The sequence below is a fragment of the Danio aesculapii genome, chromosome 16 (assembly GCF_903798145.1).
Source record: "Danio aesculapii chromosome 16, fDanAes4.1, whole genome shotgun sequence".
Lineage (NCBI taxonomy): Eukaryota > Metazoa > Chordata > Actinopteri > Cypriniformes > Danionidae > Danio > Danio aesculapii.
In genome coordinates, this window is record NC_079450.1 from 12,401,961 (window position 1) to 12,420,880 (window position 18,920).

Sequence of the window (18,920 nt, forward strand, 5' to 3'; positions counted from 1 at the left end):
CATTTCAACTTACATCAGTCAAATGGACAAAAACTATTAAATTGAACCTGATTAACTTACTGAAATAAGTTAAGGTAGCATAATAACAATTGTTGTCATGACTTTTTGCCATATTATTTCACCGTGTACAAAAATGTCTGATTTGGTGTGTTTTTACTCGCACACATTTGGTTATGCCTTAAATGAACATAAACAAATAGGAAAGTAAATAAATGTTCATATAAATGGCAGTAAAGATATGTGCATTTAGATGTCAGTGTCATTTGATGTTACAACAAAAAGACAGAATCTTTCCCTATGATATATATTTAAATATATGTGAGCATGGATCTAAAAAAGATGTGCATCACCCGAAAGCTGAATAATAGCTTTCCATTGATGTAGAGTTTTTTTTAAAGAGATTAAACTATCAAGAAATCTACTGACAATTTGGTTAAAATTAAGTCCTTATGCATGTTTCTAATCAAAATGATGTTTTGATATATTTATGGCAAGAAAATTATGAAATATCTTCATGGAAGATGTATTTCACTTAATATTTCAGTGATTTGTGGCATGAAAAATCTCTAATTTTGGCTTCCCACAATTACACACATTAAGTCTTGCTTGCCATTTAGTTATGCTCTTAAATTTCTCTCATCTGAAATTGACACGGCACCAATTATCAAGGTTATCTCAAATAAGTGCACGGTTAGATCAAATGCAGTTAGACAGGAAATTAAAAATAATTAATGTCATTCCCTTGACAAATTGTCAAATCAAGTGGCATTTGTGCGACATAGGCTCATTGGAAATGCGTGCTTCAGCCTATATTTTTATGAAACTGCAAAAAATGTGCTTTAATATATATTTGACTGCAGTTTCTATGTAAAAAAACAACTCTGAATGACTGATTTTTAAATGAACAACTTTAGTTCCTTTTCACATTAATAATATTTATTGTACAGGGACATATTATCAATGGAAAAAACTTATTGTTTTTGTGTAGGTTTTTGAACAAGACCAAATAAAACCAAAAAGCATCTTAACAATGTCTATGATGGAATTAAGTTTTCCTCACCTTTCACAGTTCCAAATAAGAGATAAAAACAATATAAAATTAAACTAAAAGTACATTTTCTCTGACGTTTGCTTTTGAAAACGCTTTTGGTTGGTCAGTTGGTTGCTAGGTGATCTGTACAACAAGCCACACTTTCTTGTAGATGTGCACAATAAGAATGTGTATCTGAAACGTACAACAAAACATACTCCAAGTAACATTTCAGATTCTCAGAAATTTTGACCTTGCCCTCTAATGGATTTGTTATAAGAAACGTGCAATGAAACACACCCGGAGCAATGTAATTTACCTTCGCTAAAGATGTAAGCTGAAGCAGGCAATTCAAGTGAGCCTAGATTGTTAAATGCAATTGTACATTCCCTTTTTTTGTTTTTTTCTATTCACACGCTTATGCAAAACCCAGTGATCCATGTTATTCTGTCATTTTATGCTTCAGCAGAAGCAACAAAATCTGACCTTTTGCTTACTAAGTCAATGACACTGATTTGCTGACATTTCATTAGTGAACTTTACATTTAAAATATTCATTTTACCCTATATTATCTTTTTGTTCTAAACGATCTCGGCTTCCACTCTTAATAAGGTTTTTTTTATTGGCATTGATGGGAACATAGAGTAGCTCCTCCCCTTTTTAAAAGCAGCCAATAAAGTTTCATTTTAGTACTAGCTCTCCAGGTTAGAATGATCAAGTGCTTAAAATGCAAGCAAATGTAAATTGTTTTGAAGGCATGTCAGGTACTATAGACAACATTTCATTGGTCAGAAGATTTGATGAGAAACTGAAGTATGAGGTGAGATCAAAGTAATTGTCTGCAAGCTTAGGATGTTTGTATCTTCTAAATGCAAAGTTTGCCATTGTTTTTGAGCACAGTAACTTACAGATATCCTTGAGACTATAACATTCTGATGCAAAAAAAATATTTTGATTTCGTTGGACATTTTTTAAAGGAGTTTGAAACATTCAGGTGCAAGGAATTATAACATTTGTAGCTTTAATAAATTGTCATTTGTATTTAATTTGAATTATTTTCCGTCAGTAATTTCATATATGATTATTCACATTCTGTAATTGAATACTGTTATACTCTCAAGAAAACCATAAAGTGCTGTTTATTTCATGTCATCTTTTCCTTTTCTTTTATCTATCTTTGTCATTTGTTTATTATATTATACAATATGCAGATGCACTCCCCTCCACAACCTCCCAAGTCACCATTAAATAATGAATTTTTTCCAAATAGAGCTGTTTTGTTTATTTGTACTTGTTTTAATATCTCACTATACTGTATGTGATATTTATGTATTGCAGTGTCTGATTTTTTTCCCCCAATGGCTGTTGTGCAGGCCTATATGTTGAACCTTTACATTTACAAAAAGCTCTTTACTGTGGAAAAAGATTCTTACAATTATAAAAAGGTTCCTCTCAAAAGCGTTGTTTGAAGAACTTTAAACTTTTGGAGCTATTCTATAACAATGCAGTTAAAACATATTTTTAATTCTTACTGGCACCTTAAAAAAAACAGATTTCTAAGGCAAAGATCTCATATCCTAACTATGACAATATGCATCAGGATTCACTGTAAAAAGCAATAAGTTAACTTCAAAAAGAAAATGTGAGGAAACCCATTGACAATGACATTTGATGACTTTTTAAATCAACAAATAGATTTTAATTAAAGTGAGTAAACCTTTTGCCTTCAAATTATTAAGTAAATTAACTATGTGCATAATTATAAAAAATAAATCTGCTTAACAGTTTGAAGTCATAACAGATTTACTCACTTTTTACGTAACCAATAACCATTTAGTATTTTAACGGTAAATTTAATTAATTAATCGTTTATGTATTGACCACATGGAAAGGAATATTTCTTCTTTACATTTTAAAATATGGGCAAACTGGAAGTTGCCAAGACTTTCATTTCAGTTTGTTGATGTACTTCCAACTGAAATGGAATATTGATAAGGGGCGGGGCTTTACTTCTGCGGATCATTCCCTTGTTGTTCTGCTAATAGGTTGCAGTACATTCAAAATTTAGTTTGAACACATCTTCATGCCATCACATTACTCCGGTCCTTCAGCAACTTCATTGGCTCCCTGTTCAGTCTCATATTGAGTTTAAGACTCTGATTTTAACTGACCAAGCAGTACATGGGTTAGCTCCTGATTACATTTGTGATTTGGTGACTTTTTCTACTCCTACTCGCTGCCTTTGTTTTGAATCTGTGCTCACTTTGTATCAGCCATGCTGTAGACTAAAAACCATGGGAGGTAGTGCACCTAAATTATGAAATGCATTAACCTAAATTTTCTGGAATGCATTTTCATTGGATCGTTTTAAGAAGCTTCTTAAGACACATCTTTTTTGCAAAACATTTAATTTGTGATTATCATGGTCACTTTTACGCAATTTGTAACATTTTGCTCATTTATTGTTCTTTATTATTTTAATGTTGCATTATGACTTCTGGCTTCTTACTGGTATTGTATGCAAGCTTGTAATTTTCTGTTTTTATATTTATTATTGTATATCTTGTAGCGCTTTGAATTTAAGAAAAGCGCATCATATATAAAATGTATTATTATTATTATTATTATTATTATTATTATTATTATTATTATTATTACAGTAAGAGAGGCGTGGTTAAGAATATCGTGGTCAAAATGACGTTAACAAAAAAGCACCACCACTCAAAACTAGAAGCAAATGCTCCAACTTTGATTGAAGATTACCAAAACAAGCTTTTTCCAGTGAATTAACTAAAATTAATTGTTCACCTAAACAATAACAATAGGCAACAGTGAATGTATTTTGTGATTAAACTGTGCAAATTATTAAACAATAGACTATTTATTTCGTCCAAGGATGTTTAACAGAGCAACGAATTTTTCACAGTATTTCCTGTAATATTTTTTCTTCTGGAGAAATATTTTTTCTTCTAGAATAAAAGCAGTTTTTAATTACCTGGTACCGGGTTCGTGACGTTATTTGCTTCCGAATTCTTTTAGTTTTAAAGGTCCGTACTGGCAAAATACCCCATAGGTGGTTCCATTGTCTCATCAGTAAGAATAGAATAACTTTTGAATAGATTGTGATAGAGACAGTTTTCTTTATTCCAATGATTACTGACATGTGCAGGAATCACCAACATTATTTACAGTAACCTAGACCACACAGAACCTAAAAGGTACACTTTCAAATTTGAGTTTACCAAAAAAAAAAAAAAAAAGCGCCTCTTTTTTGGAAGGGTTTATTTTAACATCGACAACATATGCAATTATTTTAATCACTTTCAACAGTGTTTCATGAAAATCCAAAGGGTTTTCTTTTAAAATGATACCAAACTTTTGCATTTACACCTCTGCATGTGGATTTGGGAAGCTTTTAAATGTGGGTAGGGAAAATCCAGGCGGAAACCCCAAAATAGCACTTTGCTTTAAGAGGTTAAGGTCAATATTATTAGCCCCTTAATTTTTGGTTCTACTTTTTAATTTTTTTGTTATACAATGATTTGCCTAATTATCTTAACTTGTCTAATTAATCTAATTAACACCCTTTAAATGGCCCTTTAAGCTGAATACTAATATCTTAAAAAAAATCTAGTTAGATATTATGTACTGTCATCATGGCAAAGATAAAAGAAATCACTTAATTGAAATTAGTTATTAAACTATTATGTTTAGAAATGTTTTCTTTCAGTTAATCAGAAATTAGGGGAAAAATATTCAGGAGGGCAAATAATTCTGACTTCAACTGTATATCGTCATACTGCAAAGGACTACAGTATATAGACCCCACTGTATCTTATACGACTCTGAGAAGTTAATTTGACTGTCGCAGTGCTCTGAAATGTTTACCATCTCCGTATATATAAGCTGCCGGAGCTGGGGCTTCATGGCAGGCAGTCGCTATCAGAGAGAACAATTACTGCTTCATCCGCTCTGACTATCAGCCCTGATCATCTGCACTGATTCACATGACAGCTAAATAAATATGTAAAGGTGCTGCGCTGTAGATCCGGCAGATTCTTACAAGCTCTCTGAGGAAAACTCCAGCGCCAGAGGAGATGAGCGTGATTGTGTGAACGCACGCTAAATTAATCTCTCTCTTATCGCTCCATCTTCAAGCTGATAAATGTGTTACGAGTGTGCCATTTTGTGCGCCATTGTTTGGATGGGGGAAAAATGCCACCGGGTTAGATGATATCTTTTAATATACATCTGAAAAAGAGATGATTATTTGCTGTAATTAATTTAGATTTTTTTTTATTTCAGCTCAAGTGAAAAGAAGGAAGATGTTCATATTGTTGAGAGTGAGTAAATGAGATTTTAGATTTTTCAGTGGACTGTATATGCTAAAACTGTCAAAATAAAACTTTAGTTTATTAATAAAAACTTAACAAAAACAACTGTTAACTGAAGGAAATAAAAAAATAAACTATTAAAGATGACAGAAAAATTAATAAAAGCATAAAATGTAAATTCAAAATTGAAATAAAAATAATATAAAATGTATTTAATTTTAGAAAGTTACCAAGGAGGTATTCGTTTTTTTCCAAAATCAAAATAAGACCAAAACTCAAATAAAAAGGATAAAAACATAAACATTCATTCATTCATGCATTTTCTTTTCGGCTTAGTCCCTTTATTAATCTGGGGTCACCACAGCGGAATGAACCGCCAACTTATCCAGCATTTGTTTTATGCAGCGGATGCCCTTCCAGCTGCAACCCATCACTGGGAAACACATACACACTTATTCACACACACATACACTACGGACAATTTAGCCTACCCAATTCACCTTTCCTGCATGTCTTTGGACTGTGGGGGAAACCGGAGCACTCGGAGGAAACCCACGCAAACGCAGGAAGAACATGCAAACTCCACACAGAAACGGCAACTGATCCAGCCGAGGCTCGAACCAGCGACCTTCTTGCTGTGAGGTGACAGCTCTACCTGCTGCGCCACTGCGTCGCCTTAAACATGAACATATATAATAAATGAGCAATATCACATGAGTAGCAGTCAAGGTTATTATAGTTAATGAAAACGAATTAAAAAATGAAAAATCCTTTTCGTTACCTGCACTGAAAAAAGTGTTGCATGCAAAACTGTTGCAAACAATTTATTTGTGTTGACAAATTAAATTTAATAATGTTCAACTTAATTTTTTTGTTTAAATTCAGCCCAAAAAATTGTTTACAACCACTTAACGTAAAAAAATTTAGTAAATCCAAGGAATCATCTCTGATGATCTCTGATCATTTTTTTCAGTGTAAAATAAAAATAAAAACAAGAGTTAAAAAAAAAAAAAAAAACTAGAACTAACTGAAACTGTATTGTGTATATACAAAACTAACTGATAACTAAAATTATAGCAAAAATGTTCTTAGTTTTTGTAAATGTATTTAATACATAAGCCTACTGTATGCCTTTTAGAAGTAAATCCATTTACTTCGCACTGCAGACTCTGTACGGCATCTCAGAGTCTGTAATCCTGCTCCCATTGGCCAGATCAAGCCAGTTCTCCTCCAGTCTTTCATGCTGTCCCGAGACAAAAACAACAACTGGACATGACAGCAGCACGGTGACAGCATTAAATACAGAGACTTAAAATTATTACTTTAACACCTTTGTGCCCAATAATGGGTTTTATTTCTGTATTTGTGATCGTGATTGCGAACAAATCTTTTTTTAACTGGATATTCTAAGTGTACTGGTTGAACTAGTTAACCAAATCGAACTGAATCGTTTGAAACGATTTGTATCTTCAGTAAGCGCTTATCCACAAACTACTTACTTTTTAACATGCCTGATACTCCCTCTGACTAGAAATAAACCAATATAAACTGTTATTCAGTTATTAGAACAGTACACTGAGATCAGATTTGAGAAGCGATGAACTGATAATACTGCATGCAGGTAAACCAAGGGCTTAAATGTGAGAATCTGGTGAAACGTAAGTTTATTTCATGACAAAAAAATCGTAATGGAGTTTAAATAAGTGAATCATGCTTCAGTTATGTTGCAAAACTTAACTGTAAGAAATTTTTTCAGATCATGCTGATGTTTTAACTGATTGAAATTATGAATGCTGACTACATATTTTTGGTATATTGAGTCATAAGATAGGAGGATTGCCACAAAAGATATGGTTAAAGATCTGAACTTCCCATCACTACTGTGTACCTAACCTCAGAAGCAGCCTTGCACGCATATTGCACTTAAAGCTGCTATCTTGTGGGCTGTTGTATTTGAATTTGAGGATGGGTAAATGGTAGTGGTCATGTGTCCTCTGAATACATGTTTCAAAAAATTTAAGGTTGATGTTTTTTATACAATATTTTTCTGATGATTGCACCTAAATGATCTTGCACCTAAAAAAATCCTTATTTAGGAAAAAAAAAACTAAAACTAATACTGAAACTAAAAACTAAACTAAAACTAAGCAATCTCAAAATATAGAAACTAATAAAAACGAGTAAATCTGCCTCTAAAAGTAATTAAAACTAACTGAAATTGAAAACAAAAAGTCAAAACGATATCTAATGCAAAATCCAAAACTATTATAGCCTTGGTAGCAGTACGATATGGCTGTATATCAGCACTGGTGGGAGGCGTGCATTGGCACGAGGCCACAGGCCGAATGCCTTAGTGCCCTCACTAGTGACTATATACAGCCACATAGCAATGCTAGAGTGTGATATTGCGTTTGAACAGTTCAACAGCAAAATCTTGTGTATAAAAAGGAAAATCCAACACGTAAAAAACTACTTTCTTCTGCCAATGTTTTAAATACTCGCACTCGCCTCCTTTGCCATAGAATTGTCCGCATCTGCATCGAATAAACAATTTTGCTACTCCTAATAAAATGATGACAAAACAGGTGATTTTGCCCATATTTTAAGATTATAAGGCTGAACAGCATGAAATGCCATCAATCTACAGAGATTTTCCTGTATTTCACTGTTGCAATCGGGATTTCACTATAATTAACCTCAAAAAAGCCAAAGCAAACACTACCAGTTTCTGTGGTATAAATACAGCTGAGAAAATGCTGTTTTTCTTACCTAAGGACTTATTGTCTGCTGGCATTTTTTGGTGGAACGTCAACCGTCACTTTCTTTGGTCTGCTCAAGCTGATGGCGGCTGATGCACTGAATCCAATGGTCCGAATTTATAAATATTGTAAAATAGGCACTAAATAAACTGCATAGATGCAATCTAAACAACTACTTTCTCGACTAAAAAGCCTCGAAAGTACATTATTTTGTCCAACAGCAGCAATATCTGTCAAACTGTAGAGGGTCCTCTGATTGTCGCTGTGTGTGGGTGGAGTAATATTCATGTTTATTTATATAGCACTTTTACAGTGTAGATTGTAAAAACAATACACAAAGGTAAAGGGTTAAGAGGCTGGACGAGTGCTGTTATTTTCAGAATATCGCACGAATATCAGCCAGTCAGATTCAAGAACCAGTCAGGATTCTTGTATAAATAATTTTATTTTATTTTTTTCATTCATTCATTTTCTCTTCGGTTTAGTCCCTTTATCTTATCTTATCTTTATCTTAGACCCTTTATTTAGGGTCGCCACAGCGGAATGAAGCGCCAAATTATCCAGCATGTTTTCTATGTGGCGGATGCCCTTCCAGCTGCAACCCATCACTGCGAAACACCCATACACACTCATTCACACACATACACGGACAATTTAGTTAATGCCAACTGACCCAGCCGAGACTCGAACCAGCAATCTTCTTGCTGTGGAACGACAGCGCTACCCACTGGGCCACTGCGCCGCCCAAATGCTTTATTAAAAAAACGTTTTTTTTAAATATACGTTTTAGAAACAAAGTGAACATTAATTGAAAGAGAAGAAAATAAATAGAAGTAAACACTTATTTATTTATTATTTATTTAGAAATATTTATTTAGAATTATTTATTTTCATTTATTTCATTTATTTTTCGTTTATTTACAGTAAAAACGGAATAAATACATTAAAAAGGGATAAACACACACAAAAAAGAACTTTATAAATATGTTTAATAAATATGTTTAAATTTAATCTTAATCCTGTTAATATAATCAACAAAAACCTCTCATTGATGCTAAAATAATATTTTTTAAATGGTTACAGAAAAGATATAATAACCATCATCATCATCATCATCATTATTATTATTATTATTATTATATATTTTTATCAAAGTAACAAATCCTAACAATGAACAAAACATGTTCAGATATTGTTTTTTATTAGTCTTTATTAACTAAAAATACAACCGTTCACAATAACTCATTGATATTAATAGACATAAGTTTTGATTCCAGCAATACATCACACAGTAATAATAAAAATAAAAAATAAAAGTGATAATTATTAAATCCCTCTAAATATTATATATTTTATCCAATGTTCTTCCAAAAATGAGCATCACCTCGCATCTGATTTTAATTTTTATCTGAAATGAACTTTCCCTATAACTAATACACTTTATTGTTAATAAATACAGTCGTAAAAAAGATGGGAACGGGGCCCGAAATGCATTATTCGTTCATTCATTTTCCTTCCTTACGGTCAATTTAATTAATCTAATTCACCTGTATAGCGCATGTTTTTGGACTGTGGGGGAAACCGGAGCACCCGGAGGAAACCAATGCTAACACGGTAAGAATATGCAAATTCCTCAGAAATGCCAACTGACCCAGCTGGGACTCAAACCAGCAACCTTTTTGCTGTGAGACAACAGTGTTAACTACTGAGCCACCATGCCGCCAAAATGCGTTATTTTTGGCAGAATTTTTCAAATAATATCATTACAAACTAAGCTTGGAATCAGAGGTTTCTCTATGAAGTGTCATGCAGATTGCAGACATGTCTAGTAAGCTGTAATAAATACTTTGGTCTGTCGCCTGCTCCCCATTTCCCAGCATGCTTTGAAACGTGTAAGACCCTTCTCAATCAGTTTTCAGCCCGTGCGTTGATATTGGCAGTGCTTCGGCAACACAATAAGAGAGCGAGACGGTCATGGGAGGGATCAGCTTCTTCTCTTTTTTTCCCGCCCAAATAAAAGCAAGGGAAACAAAGCATCATCGCTATATTTAACCAAATCTGCAGCTTTACTGCGACGAGCACATGATAATGATATCCTCTTAACAAGCGCCACCACTGAATGACAGCCAATGGCGCTGAAGCAGCCAGAGAAAGATGGAGAAGAAAACAGAGTCAGCCATAGAGAAACACAAACAGATTTACTGGAGTCTACTAATACGGACTATTAATCCCTGCTGGATGGAGTCCTTGTGCTGTTGGTACAGTTATTTACAGTTAAGTCAGATGTGACTCTTTAGGGCTCTATTTTAATGATCTAGGTGCATTGTCTAATGTCGCATGGTGCAAAAGGATTAAGGGCATGTCCGAATCCACTTTTGCTTTTTTAAGAAGGACCCCGCTGCATGGTCTAACAGAGTTGTGCTTATTCTCTTAATTAGTTACGGGTGTGTTTTGAGCATAACATGCATTAAACCAATCAGAATCTCATCTCACATTCCAGTTTTGACGTGCCATAGCGGATTTGCTGTTTACTCTTTAAATACTGTACGCTTTCACTAGTGAGAAAACAGTTAAACAGACCATCTGCAGTGCAAGGATAAAGAACAAGCCTCCTCCCTTCGGCCTCTTTACTTTTACTCTTTACTTTACTCCTTTACTTTTTTGGAGTAAGGAAATGGTGGAAACTCATTCCACTGAAGACATCCATTAGCCTACATATTTAAGTTTGTTTGTTAAGCACAAAGATTTGTTTCAAAACTATTTCTAAATTCAGTTTTAATTTCCAGCAAACGAATAAATTAACAATAATAAAGAAGTGTGGTCAAAAAACTGAGTTATATCCAAACACACAACCTATTCTTATGCCCCATATGGTGATGCACACAGCTCCAAAACTCGACAGGTGGACAAATCTGAACTTGTTTTTATTAAAACAAATATAAATATGCATATAATAAATAATACTGCTAATATTAATAACATTATACAAATGCAAATTATCATGAATAAGCTGAAAAAAAGCCCCCCGACATGAAGGCATATGGAGGCAGTTGTTTTTATATTTATGTAGAAAATAATAATTTTTTTCAAATATTAATTTTTCTTTTTTTTTCATATGTAAAGATATCTGTGTGTTGCTCTACATCCTGTGTGTATTAAGCAATGTGTAAGCATTTGGACCTGCATAGGGGTATAACTAACGCACTCTGCGCTGGACTTTAGACCAGGTTTTAGTTGGTTAATGGTGCAGTCTATTTCAGTTTCTCAAATTAGCAACGCACCAACAATGCGCCTTAACACACTTCTTTATAGACCTGAACAACCATGAGTCCACAATGTGGCACAAATGGATTTGCTATTTAAACAACACGGTGCAAAACAATTAATTACTTTACTTTTAAGTTTTTAGCTGTTTTACAATTGTTTAATACTAATATAGTAAGTCATATGTTAAATAGGTTTTGTTTTTATACTTGTAATTACTTTTTAATTGAAGTTTTAGTCCTTGTATTTGCATTTGTGGCTTTTGTTACTTTCAGGTATTTGTAAATAGATCAAATGCATTATTTTCTGCTTTAATTCTGTTGTTTGGTTTTAATCCTTTTCAAATTCAACAATATAGAAAATATCCAGAATCCAGTCATGAATACAGAGTTTGTGTAACATCAAATAGTGTGAAATTTGACAATGTCTGGATGAATAAATCAAAAGTAGAGCCGTACATCTGATCATGTTGTGATGTAGACTTTGAGTATTTATAATATTAAATGCAAACAGATTTAAATGTGATATTACTAAACCATCAGTGTCTAAATCTTGCATAGAACCTCAAGCATCTTCATAACCTGTCAATATAAGTTTATTTTAACCTGACTATATTTTGACAGGGTTAATATTATTATTATTATTATTATTATTATTATTATTATTATTATTATTATTATTATTATTATTATTATTAATATGTGCCTCTAAAAACATAAGTTGGGTACAAGAAACATGTATTCAGTAACATTGCATTGCTGTTAAACTTAATAAATTCAGTTGATTGATTTTATGATTTAATTTAACTGGACATGCTTTTAACTAACTGAAAATAACAACTGAAATGCAGTTGAGGAAAAAAAAAAAATCTAAAACATGCCTACAACAGATATAATGCATGTATAAATATGTATGTATAATTATGTTATTTTTCATTTAAGGAGCATGATGTCTTTGGCATTTATGGTATTAATTGTGTTGTAATGTTACTCATGCAGTGCATCATGAAGCTGGCCTAGGGCTGGACAATAATTCAATATCAATATATATTGCGAGATTTTTTATTTAATAAAATTTTTTTTCAAAACGGTGATATGATTTTTAAACCCTTTTTCGATATTTCGATATACATTTTCATATATATATATATATATATATATATATATATATATATATATATATATATATATATATATATATATATTTGCCATGATGACAGAAAATTTTATTTTATGAGATATTTTTCAAGACACTTCTATACAGCTTAAAGTGACATTTAAAGGCTTAACTAGTGTAATTAGGTTAACTAGGCAGGATAGGGTAATTAGGCGATGGTTTGTTCTGTAGACTATCGAAAAAATTAGCTTAAAGGGGCTAATAATTTCGACCTTAAGGTGGTTTTTAAAAAATTAAAAACTGCTTTTATTCTTGCCAAACTAAAACAAATACGACTTTCTCCAGAAGAAAAAATATTATCAGACATACTGTGAAGATGTCCTTGCTCTGTTAAACATTCATTCATTCATTTTCTTTTCGGCTTAGTCCCTTTATTAATCTGGGATCACCACAGTGGAATGAACTGCCAACTTATCCAGTATATGTTTTACGCAGCAGATTCCCTTCCAGCGGCAACCGATAACCGATAAGTTCCGATAAACTTTAGGTTTCGGTGCTCTGCAAATTGTGCCGGAGAGTAGGAAATCTATTCCACCATGTGAAACAGTTTCACCCGATAGAACAGACTGAGAGTCAGAAGATGAGGCATCATAAAAGTTTACGCCAACCTGTCACCACACCATCACCACCATGTCCCTCCCTGACACCAAAAGCAGCTGTGTCAGAACAGCTACCTTACGACAAACAGTCTAAACGTCATAAAGACATTACTAGTGCTGTTACAAACTTTTTGGCTAAGGACATGATACCATTTAGTATGGTGGATGACGTGGGCTTCAGGAAAATTATGTCAGTCAATGACCCCCGCTTCGAGGTTCCTAGTTGAAAATATTTTTCACACACGACTATACCTGCACTTTATGGTGAAGTTAGGGACAGGGTGAAGGAGCAACTTAAGTCAGTGTCGTATTTTTGTCTTAATACTTCATGCCGGAAGCTAACTCTCTGCAACTCTCACATGGTCGCCCACTGAAGCTAAGCAGGGCTGTGCCCGGTCAGTACCTGGATGGGAGTACCTGGATGGGAGACCAAATGGGAAAGCTAGGTTGCTGCTGGAAGTGGCCAGCAGGGGGCGCCCAACCTGCTTTCTGTGTGGGTCCTAATGCCCCAGTATAGTGACGGGGACTCTATACTGCTCAGTGAGCGCTATCTTTTGGATGAGACGTTAAACTAAGGTCCTGACTCTCTGTGATCACAAAAAATCCCAGGATGTCCTTCGAAAAAGAATAGGGGTTTAACCCCGGCATCCTGGCCAAATCTGCCCACTGGCCTCTGTCCATCATGGCCTCCTAACCCTCTGCATATCATAATTGGCTTAATCATACTGTCTCCTCTCCACCAATCAGCTGGTGTGTGGCGTGCGGTCTGGCGCAAAATGGCTGCCGTCACGTCATCCAGCTGGATGCTGCACACCGGTGGTGGATGAGGAGCCCAGAAAAGCGCTATATGAATGTAAGCAACTATTATTATTATTATTATTATTATTATTATTATTATTATTATTATTATTATTATTAATTCTGGCTGAAGGAGTTTGTTTGTTGTGTATATGAATAATCAGCCTGTTCTAGTTTAAATGGAAATATATTGTTAAAAAGCTAAGTGTAAGAGCTTTATTTATTTGATAGTTTATTTCACATTTCTTGTTTGTAAAGGCTAAATACAAATATGAGCAAGAGCATGGCGCTATTACAGACTTTGCAAATTCAGTTTGCAGACATTTATAGGTACAGACATCCATTGTTTGCGTTCCTGGCAGTTTTTCCCTGGATTTTTAATGTTGTTCATATTGATATCGGAATTATATTGTATCGACAGAAATTAAGAAGTATATTGTGATGTAAATTTTTGCCATTTTGTCCAGCTTTAAGCTGACCTAACCTATTTAAACTAATATTCAAAAGTTTAATGTATGATTATTACAAAATCACAGTTTTTGGTTTCAGTAAGGATGCTTAAAATTGAGCAAAAGTGACAGCAAAGATATTTACAAATTTGTAAAAATCATGTATTTCAAAGAAATGCCATTCTTTTGAATAATCCAGAAACACTGTAAAATTTCATCATGTAAATTTAACATTTCATATTAAAATAATCCCTGAAGAATCATGAGACACTGAATAATAGAGTAATAATACTGAAAATTCAGCTTATCACAATAATAAATAACTTTAAAATGCACTCAAATATCAAACTTTCGGTAATTTACATGTATGCATTCAGGCATATATGACAGGGTCTTCACTTCTACGACTGCCATAACAAACTTCCAGCAAACTTTTGCAGAACATTACCTTCTCTCCATCTCTAAAAATAGACTCCTCTTTCATAAGTGTCTTTTTGTTGTTCTGCCAAATCTTAATTAGCGATTAGTTAAGAATTATTCTCAAACTGACTGATTCTTGTGCAGAGCTGTAGATAGTGTGCCGTTTTAATTAAGCGGAGGTCAGATGTCTTCACTCAGCAGGAGATGAACGCAGTGACGCCACAGTTGGAGAAATGCTCTTCAGGAACGCTGCGACTTCACATCAGTGCGAGATCTGCATCTGTTGTTCTATTGAGGTATCGAGAAGGAAAATAAAATAGTACAAATGTGTCTATATACGCACTGCACATTGTAAAAATGAGAGAACAACCTACAGTTTTTAAGTTTTCTGAAGTTACTGGTAGAAGTTTTTTACCAGTACAAGAGCAGTTTTAAGCATATTTTTGAGGCACATTTGTTCTGAAGCGCAGTGTTAGAAAAAATGGAATTAGATATTTTAAAAAAGAACTTTTAAAGGCCACCAGTTTTACCCCTTTTTCAAGATTTAATGCGTCTTTTGTATCTCCAGAATGTGTCTGTAAAGTTTCAGCTCAAAATACCCATCAGATTATTTACAAAACCTTTAAATTGGAATTTTCAACTCTGAACAAATTGTAGCTGTTTTTGTTGCATGTGTCTTTAATGCAAATGAGCTTGTTCTCCCTTCCTACGTGCCTGTCAGAGTGTATCCTCATCTGCTGCTGCATCAGATATACAGCATAGTGACTAACATGAAGGAAGCAGATCTCACGTAACGTTTGTGAGAAATACTACAGTAAGAACTTTTCCAATGATTATTTGATGTATTTATTGTGGAGTTAACTCGAGCCTCTCTGCAACGATGAGTCACACACAAAGTTCACATGTACACACACACACAGCGCGCATGTTTAACTTTGCACTGATTTTGCATAGCAAATGTGAATGGATACACATTAATATACACATCCGTATGGATCTCATTATGTTATTGTACAAACTGCACCTGATTTAACATCCACAAACCAGTATTGAAGCATTTTCTTTAATAGTTGTACTGACGTGCAGCTGTGGTGATGAATTACATAGAGATTTTACTTGCTTAATTACAAACATGCACTGTTTTAAAAACGTTTTAAACGTGTAAAACTCATTCTTGGTCACATTTGATGATGATTGATGATCACAGCAAGCTCAACAGATCTTTTAATCTCAGTTACTTTGTTTATACACGTTACTACAGAGACATGAAGCTTCCAAAAGATGATTTTCATTATAGGTGCCCTTTAAAGGTGTATTGTATTTCAAGTAACAAAGCACATTTAATCTTTTCATTTTTGTTCTCTATAATACACCTGGGATAAGCTAGTTGAAAAGCCTGGAGGGCACACTAGTTACAAAGTTACCTAGAAAGTAAAGACGCAACTGCAGATGTCCAGATCTGTTGATGATAAAATTGCTTTCATTAGTATCGCAGCAGGTCATCGTGACAAACAGAAGATATCAAAGTAACATTTTTATGCGTGATTTGAGTCCATCAGTCACTAACTCTGATGAACAAACTTTTCTTTCCTCAATGTGCAATAAGACCCATTCGTCTGCAGCACCTGCTCTCCTCGAAAGAATGTGCTTCAAATTCACATTCACTAACTGTATACAGTTGAAGTCAGAATTATTAGCCCTCCTGAATTATTAGGCCTCCTAATTATATGTGTTAGTAACACATTTCTGACCATAATAGTTTTAATAACTCATCTCTAATAACTGGTTTATCTTATCTTTGCCGTGATGACAGTACTTATTATTTCACAAAATATTTTGCTAGTATTCAGCCCACCATAAGTAACCAGAGTTTTTCTTATTTTAATATCTTCGTCTTGAAATACTACTCCCCCTCCTACCCCCTACTCCCCCTCCTTTCCAGATGGGTGATATGGCGGCCCAGTGATTAGCACTGTTGCCTCACAGCAATAATGTCTCTGATAAAGGCCCTACTAAACCAGATACCATTTCTGTGCGGAGTTTGCTCGTTCTTCCCGTGCTCACATCGTTCATCGAGATCTACCTAAGCTTAAACTCCCATCTCGCCCTGCAAACAGGAGGGAACCTAGGGCTCGAGGATCTCATCTCAAGCTCTGGGCTCTCTCCCAGGACAGCATGCCAAACAAGCTTTATTATCAATCATCAGCTAAGGATGAACTCTTGAAAACTATTGATTCTAATTAGTAGACTCAGAGTCAAATGAATGATTCGACCTTTGTTCGGATCTTTTGCCTGCACACGTTGACGACGATACGAGACATCACCGAATATGAAGTGCCAGATTCGGTAAAACGTGACCGCGCCTTTCCCTTCAAACACTAGCAGAGTGTGAGGGATCATGGGGTTGAACATGACGCGAAGATTACGATCACTAAGAGATAGTGGCCAGACATTCGGATGTTGGGAATAAAGGGTTAAAGTTCAATTTCACAACAACACACACAGTATAGCCAACTGTGTGCTGTTTTTGTTCCTGTCATTTTTCTAATCATTGATACAATAACCTAACTGCTGTGTGGCATTCGCCAGCCGTTTGCTCTTAAAGGAAGGATCAGCAATGTATGGGGCTTTGTCTGTAAGTGTTTCTCTTTCCTACACAACAGGAAGTGTGATTAAAATTGTTGCTTTATTTTCTGTAGTTTGCAAAATATGTCTTTAATTGTGTGTTGTAACTTGTAATTGCTCTGCGCAGCTTGCAATCACGTATCTATTATAAATCAGTGCTTGTAATGTATCTCTCAGGTTAAATCTGTATGGGCTTTTTCACATGTTGCATCCAAAATGTCATTGAAAACATGATGTGTGCTTCTTTTTTTACCGATTTAAATGCGTTTTGTGCTTGCTATCTCCTGCTGTTTGTAGTTATGGCCACTATTAGCTGTTCCTCATACGCATGGCACGGTCAATTTTCAAAATAGTTCAACTTATGCCACTGTGTGAATTAATACTTTGTGTGTCATTATTATTATTACTTGTGGTTGTGGTTAAGACTAGAGCGATATGCTGGTGTTAAACTGCATTGCTTTAATGCACTCCTGCAGTGGGCTCACACATAGGCCCGATCCCAATTCCATTTTTTACCCCTACCCCTTCCCCTTGGCCTATACAACCGAGTGTGAAGGGGAAGAGCTTCAAAATGTACCCCTAAGAATTGGGACAGCACTACAGCACCTGCACATGTCATCATTTGTCAACGCGATCTCATGCTTCATATGAAATCAGACGATCGTGATTTCTGTAGTTATTCCAGTTGTGCAATTTTTTTGTTTTTATCTTCAGGTAATCACTAAAGGTGTATATCAAGTTATCATAACGATATACTTTGGCATTAAGATCGTAACTGCACTGTGCATTTACACTGTGGCCTTATTCATCAATGTAAACACACCAAAAGCAACATTAACATTAAAGCAGACACTGTAAAAAGCCCATTCTCGGCCACTAGACATTACTGACAGGGTATTTGAGTGTCATCGAGTGTCAGAATGTTGTGGGACTGCTGTACAGGATTATGATAGGATTATAATCGGACCATATGAGGATTATGATTGTGGATTATAGATCGCTAAATTTAGCGTTTTTTATTTTAGTGTTTTTTTTTTTTTTTTTTTTTTTTTAAGCATGACAGTAAAACATGAATGCAGTTATGAATATATTAAAACATGTGCGTGTTGTTTGTAATAATTCGTAATAATGACAAAAAAATACTAATTTGTGGATCACCTTCCGGGTGCAGTGATTCTGCCGTTGTGGATGGTGTATTCTGGGAAATTTTCTTACCCCTTGGTTTCGAGTGTGGTCCTGAAAAATCTTCTTTCAAAAGGGTGTATACCCCTTCCCCTTAGCCCTACGCCTTCAAGCTAAAGAGAATTGGGACACCCCTACCCCTTGACGTGAACGCAAAAAATGAGGGGTAGGGGTAAGGGGAATGGCTAAGGGGTAGAATTGGGATTGGGCCATATACTCTGGACCCTGGTACTTCATAACCATGCTTGGCGTTTCTCTCGCGCTGAACCCAGTCGACCAATCA